Below are 7,785 nucleotides of genomic sequence, written 5' to 3' on the forward strand. Positions count from 1 at the left end.
TTTATTATTGTTGTTCCTCTTAAACAGTTAATCTTTGTCAATAGCACTCAAAACTCTGATTCTAATGCACGAATATCTCTGTAGACATTTGACCATAGTTATTAACAATTATTCACATTAAATAAAATTATTTCTCGAGAGAAAATGCTGAATTGAATAGAGCTATTTCGGCAGCATAATAAGAGTTACTATATCTAAAGCAGCCAGATATTCTTCCGCTTTCAATCAAATAACTACCAGAATGGTGATGTTTAAACTTCGGAGATGTTCAACTATCAGAAATAAGATTAATTCTCGTTTTGTTTCCCATAAATATGGAGAAATATTCGTTACCAATAAACAGATTAAAATTCTGATTAAATTTCATCTTTATCATCATATTTAATCACATCTTTTTTTGAAATAACTGAAAAAATTATAAAATTAAATATTATTCGTCTGAATTTTAATATGGATTTAATTTTAATAAGTTTAGTTCATCTCTGAAAGACATCTTATTAAATGTAATGACACGTATCATTATAAGCAAATACGCCCATTTTATCTATGAATTACAAATGACAGTGCAATCATAGAAGCTCTTATTATAGAAGCGTTACCATGATAGTAGTGGTGGTTTTGTACTCATAATGCAGGATTAGGAGATAGAACTAGGATTGGGTTGGATTGATGGAATAAGGCAACGTAACAAATGAACGATCTGCCAAAGAGATCCCTCCCTGGAGGACTTTTATGGGGAACAGGTCTTATTTAAGTGTTAGATATGTGAAGAAAGTTCTGAATACTTTAGCCTTTAGGTGAGAGGCGAACCAGCCGCCAACCAGTGTTTCGTGGTTTTATCCACTCAGACATTGCTAGGCAATCAGATATTCACTAATCGACATTTATTTTAAGTATGTAAATTGATTTACTTTTTATAACTTTTGATTCTGCATCTTAGTCTTAAATGTTTTTTATGTTGGTTAGGTTAATATTTTTGACTAGTTAATTTTAACACGAACAGTCTTCGCAGTCTTTCACGAATTAAAAAAAAACGATTTGAAATTCCTTGAAATCGTTTCTTCCCAATAATTTTAATTCAATTTTAAACAATAATAGAATAATTCAATAGACATTAATTTGATATAAAAATAAAAATGGTGATAATTTTTTGCACCTTTTTGGAATCAAGTTTGAAGACTGTTGTTAACTATGGGGTAAAGACATAATCTAAAGTCTCTCAAAGAATTTTTGAGAAACTCTCAAAGAATTTTTGAGAAACTTTAGATTATATCTTTATGATTTTTCATAGATAAAATAATAGATGAAATAATTTCAGTAAATTTTATGAATTTTTAATACTTTTTCTGTAAATAAACACAGATTATAAATACAGAATTTATTTCAAAATAAAGCATTAACCAATAATTAAAAAGTTTTACAGTCGAGATAGCGAAATATTTTTTTCCTTTTTTTCAATTTCACGTCTTTCAAATGTGATAGAAATCTTTACTTTCAGCGTCCAAAAATTTATACAGTATAAAATTATCACATTTTTTTATATATACCTTATTACAGCAAAATATGTTAGCTCGATACAATATAGGTAACACATGCTTACCTACAATGCGGATCAAAATGTTTGGACGTCATCACCCACGTTATATCGAGAAAATTTGATAGAATTTCGACAAAATTTTACTTTTGTACATGCAATTTACTAAAATATTTATGATATATTATAAAATTCTTCAATAATAATAAAAGATATAATAATAATAGAAATAGAAAAGAATAATAAAAGAAATAATAATAGACTTCATCTAATCAAATTCTCGTTGTTGTCAAAATGACAACAACGAGAATTTGATTAGATGAAGTCTATGTGTTATGTAACTTGGAAGTGAATTTTGTTAATAATAAATGGATAAGATCAAGTAAAGACGTGTGATACAACTTTTCTACCATTTTATAACGAATTAAATTATTGAAATACAAAGTTACTGATCTTAAATGTCTTCTCTTTTCAAAATTTAGAATGGTTGAAACAATTCCTGGAAGACAATCAATTTATTAGAGAGAAATTCATTGGACATTTATTAATAAAATATTCTAATAAAAATTTTAAAGAATATTTTATTACATAAATATTAAATGTTAATTGTTTATTTTCGTTATTTATTTATTATACTAAACAAAATATTAACATTTAAACGAAAATATAGATTTATTTTATTAGAATCATACTGATAAAACATTTAATATAATATTAAAGTTAAGAGAACATATTTTCAAGCGATATAACAACTTGTAAACGATATAACAGAGCTAAAGTTTTGTTTATTAATGGCTACTTTCGTACTAGATGAAACTGGTATAAGTCTAAATTACTAAGTAGAAAGCTGTTTAGTATAATTTGGTTTGATAGGATACGGAAACACAACACATGGGAAACCTTCCATGGGGAATGCTTCTCATAAGTTCTTTCTATTAGCCTCTTTTTAGGTGTTATACACTTGAAGAAAACTCGAAAAACTATAGGCGGACAGCGCAAAGTCAGGGCCAACTGTTAATGTTCAGTGAGAGTAGGAAATCGCTTCTCGGTGTGCAGTGAATAAATCATGTATCACACGAGTTTTGGATTAGATTGAACTGATAGAATGAGACAACCCAACACAAGCGAAGAAAACCCGAAAAATTTCACACGGTCAGCTTATTAGATAGAAACCTGCGACCTGTGTTCAATGCCTTTCTGCTGATGTGCACATGGATTTTGAGTGTAAATCTTTTACAACTGTACTATCCACGATAATTTAATTCTTATAAATTTAAAAATCGATAACAATGTCACTAAACTGTGAATATAGGGGAGACCGGGGCAACTTCGGCATGCGGGGCAAGTTTGTCAAGCGCTTTTTTTAAAAAACAAATTAAAAGGAGACTTTGGTTATAGGTTAGGCAGTTGAGTTTTATTGTTGGCTTGTTGAGTGTAGTGTTTTTATTGTTCTCCAACAAGCGTAGTTGAATTATCAAGCAAATTTTCATTTTCGTTCAATTCCATATAATATTTTTTTTCCATTTATATTGAATTGGCAGGTTTTGTTATAATTCCATGATAACGAAAGTTACTTTTCCTGTTAGAAGGATGTAACTTCAACTTATTCACGTGGCCAGATCGTGGCTTGGCATTCTGTTCTCAGGGTTGTACTTAATGTTTCGAAATCATGACTAGCGGGGTAAGATCGGCAACATAAAGCCACATTAGAAGCAAAGGATAAAAATCAAACAGATGATAAATGAAAACATGTTTGCATTTGTTATTCATGTATATATGTCTTTGAACTTGCATTTCGTTGTAATAATATTAAATGGGTGTTGGATTTGTATTTCTTTGTTTTAATAGTGAATTCCAACTTATACATTGTTAATAACATAATTTTATATACGTGCCTATCTTGCCCCATTACTGTTGCCCCTATACCAGGGGCAACTTTAATAAAAATAATTAAAATAATTACAACTTTACAAAAAGAGAGAAGTTGCCGATCTTGCCCCTATACCCGGGGCAACTTCGTCAATTTCTCTCTTCTTGTAAAGTTGTAATTATTTTAATTATTTTTATTTCCAAACTGATTTTAACCAGTTCTATAGTAAGGTAACATTCCAATAGACAATATGCAAAGCTTTTTTTTCAGTTTACAGCAGTATTTATTACACAAAATTTAAGTAAAGCTTAACATGCCGATCTTGCCCCGGTCTCCCCTATAATACAAAGATTATTACTTATTATTTTTTATTTACATATCCAAGACCAAGGACGTCGAGACAGGAGAAGCTGAGATTTTTCTCCCGGCCTGGAGAAATTTTAAGGGCCTGTAATGGTTCCTATCTCTATAAATTAATATTATTTTTACTAACAAAAAATAACATTCATTAATAAAGAAACATTCTACGTGTTTTGCTTGTTCAAAAAAGTAACAAAAAGGGCCGCTAAAGGACGAAGGGGCCCACTCTATCCCCAGGCCCCATACAAAGGCTCAACAGCCTACATGGGAATAATCAAGCAAATAATATGAATATTGAATTATTAAGAATGTACAAACTCTTATACATTAAGATAACACTAAAGTAATTGAGATAAACACTGTAATTTAAATAAAGTTAAACCTTTGAATAACGGCCACTAACGGAAATAAAAAGTGGTCGTTGTTCAAGAACTGAAAATTGCATGAGTTTTATACATTAAAGGAAAGCTTAATTTCTTAGTTTTAGATTAGAAAATAACAAAAAAAAAAAAATTATAAAAACTCTTTCTGTAATGTGCAGAGAATTAAAAAAAAAACACAGATTGACCTTTTATTGCAAACTAAATCCTAAGTTTAAAAAAAAAAAAAACGTGTCCTCTGCCAGCGGAAATAATTAAAAAATTTTTCAAATTCTTATTTTAAAAACACTTAAAACGTAGTTAGTTCTTGGTGTTGAATTTTTTAAATTATCCCCGCCGGCAGAAGACAGTGTTCCTTTTCTTTTAGATATTTTAACTTCGGTCGTAACCTAGACAAAAAGTCAAATTAAGTCTGTGTTTAGAAGTTCTCTGCACGTTCCAGAAGGACTTGTACAATTTTTTCGCAGTTATCTACAATATTAAACTTAGTTAGTCCTTAATATTTTTAAAGAAAAATTTTTTTATTATTTTGCATTTACAGCCTAATTTATTAACCAGGTGAAAAGTCAGTAACTAAACTAACCATTTTATCGATAAAGACTAATTGTGCACAGTGACGCGTTATCCTATGGGCAAAAAGGACAATTGCCTGAGGCCCTCACTAACAGAGCCAAAACCAATCTTTTATAAGAAAATATTTCCCCCCAAAATATTCCCCGGAAGAAAAATATCTGAAGTCATGAGGCCCCCTAACTCAAATTTGCCTGGGCCTCTTAAAGCGCCACTTACAATGCATTATTATATCACATTTTTGAGGAAAATGGTCTGTGTTGAGAGGTTTTAAAAATAGGACTTTTAGTGGCCGGGAACATTGTCGAAACTGACCGTTGTTTAGAGGTTATTTTATATGTATTTTTGTTTAAAAAAAAGTTTTTGAAAAAAATGACCGCTGTTTAGGGCTGGTTTTTACTGGCGATTCGACTGTATTAACTAAAAATTAATTGTGATTTTAATATTTTAATTAAAGTAAAAGTTTTGAGAGCGAAGTAACGCATACGATATATTTGGTATAATATGTAAAATTCAAATCGAATTTTCAAAAACTTTCGTAAAATTTTGCAAACAGAAAGAAAACTTTGCCGAATTTTTTGCAAATAAAATATCGTGTATAAAATATCATTATTTCAGTCGATGCGATATGATTTTTAAGTAACTTTCTTTTCAATCATTTCGATCATCATTCAAATAATCTCGATAAAGAATTTTATTCACTTATATCGGAAAATGTATTATTTTTCCATTTGTCTTATTCGACGATCGACAGATTCCTGTCTAGAACCAAAGTTGTTAACTGCACAAAAATGGCAGAATACGTTAAACGATAATTACCTCGGATATTTTTTATTATAAGTGTAGGATTGTAGGATTAATGAAATAAAGCAACGCAACAAGTAGAAAGTCATATAAGAAGTCCTCTCGGGAGGACTTTCAATGCTTTGCGGCTACAACACCAATACGTTGGTGTTGACAATGTGTTATCAACACTAACAGAGTGCAGATTTCTATAGAAAGTTCTCCCTTTCTACGGTAAACTGGTCTCTATATAGGTGTTAAAAACGTGAAAAAAGTCCAGAAAACACCACGAGGCCAGCCTATTGGTTAGGCACAAACCCGCGACCAACTTAATACCAGTGTTCAGTGGTTTTATCCGCTGAGCCACTGCCATTTTTATAATTAAAAAATAGCGAATTCAGTTTAACTATATAATAGTTTTATTTAACAAAACAAACAAATACATTTCCCTTAACATACTAAAGAATAAATAAATTTTTTAAATAGTTTAATTCCTTACTGACATTGTTAATTGTTGAATAATGTTATAAATAGATGTATATATTGATTTATTATAAAACTAAAAGAATTAACTTGTATTTATATACCTAAATTTATCAGTAAATAATATAAATTAATAATTATATTGTAATTTCTTTTTGACCTTACTAATTTTCTAAAAACTAATACAGTCAAACCTCTGAACAATGAAGGGGACATAAAATTGGCCGTTGTTTGAGGGTTATTTTGTATGCAGTTCGAAAAAATTGGCCAACGTTATTGTAGAGGTACCTTTATTGGAAACTCGACTGTAATTATGTAAATAGTAATATTCTCATTTCGATTCATAAACATTAATTTATTTACAAATTATATCAATCTTCTCTTAAATATTTGCATAGGCTAATGCAATATAGAGAACAATTAAATTAGTCTATACAAATCTAATAATTTTATAAAGATTTTAAACTTAAAAATATAAAATTATTTATAAAATTCGAAATTTTTATCTGTATTTTTAATAAAAACTGTAGAGGATGAAGACAATTTAATAACAACATCTCACATAATTTGGATATTAATAAATAGAATATATGTAAGATATTTTTATATAATTTTTTCCGAAAACAACGTATTTTTTTCGGGGGAAAAAATTGCTAATCCTTTTCGAAATAAGATTAAAGTCGTAGCTGTTACTTGTAAGCTTTGTTAAGATTATGCTGCTGTAAGGCAGTGAAAAGCTATCAATGTCGGTCAGACTCGTGACGGATCTACCAGATTATAAGGATTTAGAACCAACTTTATTTTTATTTCTTTACACCGAACGAGTCAATTTTGTTAAATTTACAACGAAACCATTTTAATTAATTAGAATTCTTTACAATGCATTAAACTACTAAATTAACTTTGTATGCACAATTTAATGTTGTACGTTATTTTATATTCTTTTCGCCCTGTAATACCTTGTAAGAAGACCTTTTTTCTATGATCTAGCCGAGTTCAGAATGGGGGTGGCCAGATGCGGATCACCCGGATTCGAACCCGGAACCAGAGCGATAAGGGCTTAACCGCTTCGGCCTTTCAGTCGGTAATCTTGTACATTGAAAAATATTAAACGTATAAGAATATTTTTTAAATTTCAGTTTTTATAACTTTATTTGGTAAGAAAGATAGCGATTTATTAAATATTAATTATTGGAAGTTAAATATAAAGACTAGAAATTGATGATATATTAATCACTGGAGTCTTATTCTTAAAGTAAACATTTATTCTCTAAAATTCAAATAATATGAAATATTGAAAACATTCGAGTTCTGTAACTGATTTAATTATAAATTCACTTCATTTGAATAAAGATTTAGAATTTTCTACAAACTTAACAGAACATTTTAATTATTATTTTGAATGTCGTTTAAATTTATTGATTTCTCCGTTACATTTTCTACAATTAACTCTATCAATTCTGAAAGTAAAAATGACTTTTATAATTAAGCATAACAGTTAAAATAATTGTTTAATATTATTTATTTATTATTACAGTTGACCCCCCTCCTATAGCACTGTTGATAATTCCGTTTTATATGAATTCCATGTTATACGAGTCATTTAGATTTAACAAATACGTATGCCGGGCTGTGAACGGCTCACGTATTTGTAAAATCTAATTGACTCTTACAATATGGAATTCATATAAAACGGAATTATCAACAGTGTTATAGGGGGGTCAACTGTATTATGCTGGTCAAGAATGCCGACAGTATTTATTTCAGGGGTGCACAATGAAACGATTAAACTAAAACTCCATTTA

The sequence above is a fragment of the Centruroides sculpturatus genome, unplaced genomic scaffold (assembly GCF_000671375.1).
Source record: "Centruroides sculpturatus isolate CEXI.00-Female unplaced genomic scaffold, Cexi_2.0 scaffold331, whole genome shotgun sequence".
NCBI lineage: Eukaryota > Metazoa > Arthropoda > Arachnida > Scorpiones > Buthidae > Centruroides > Centruroides sculpturatus.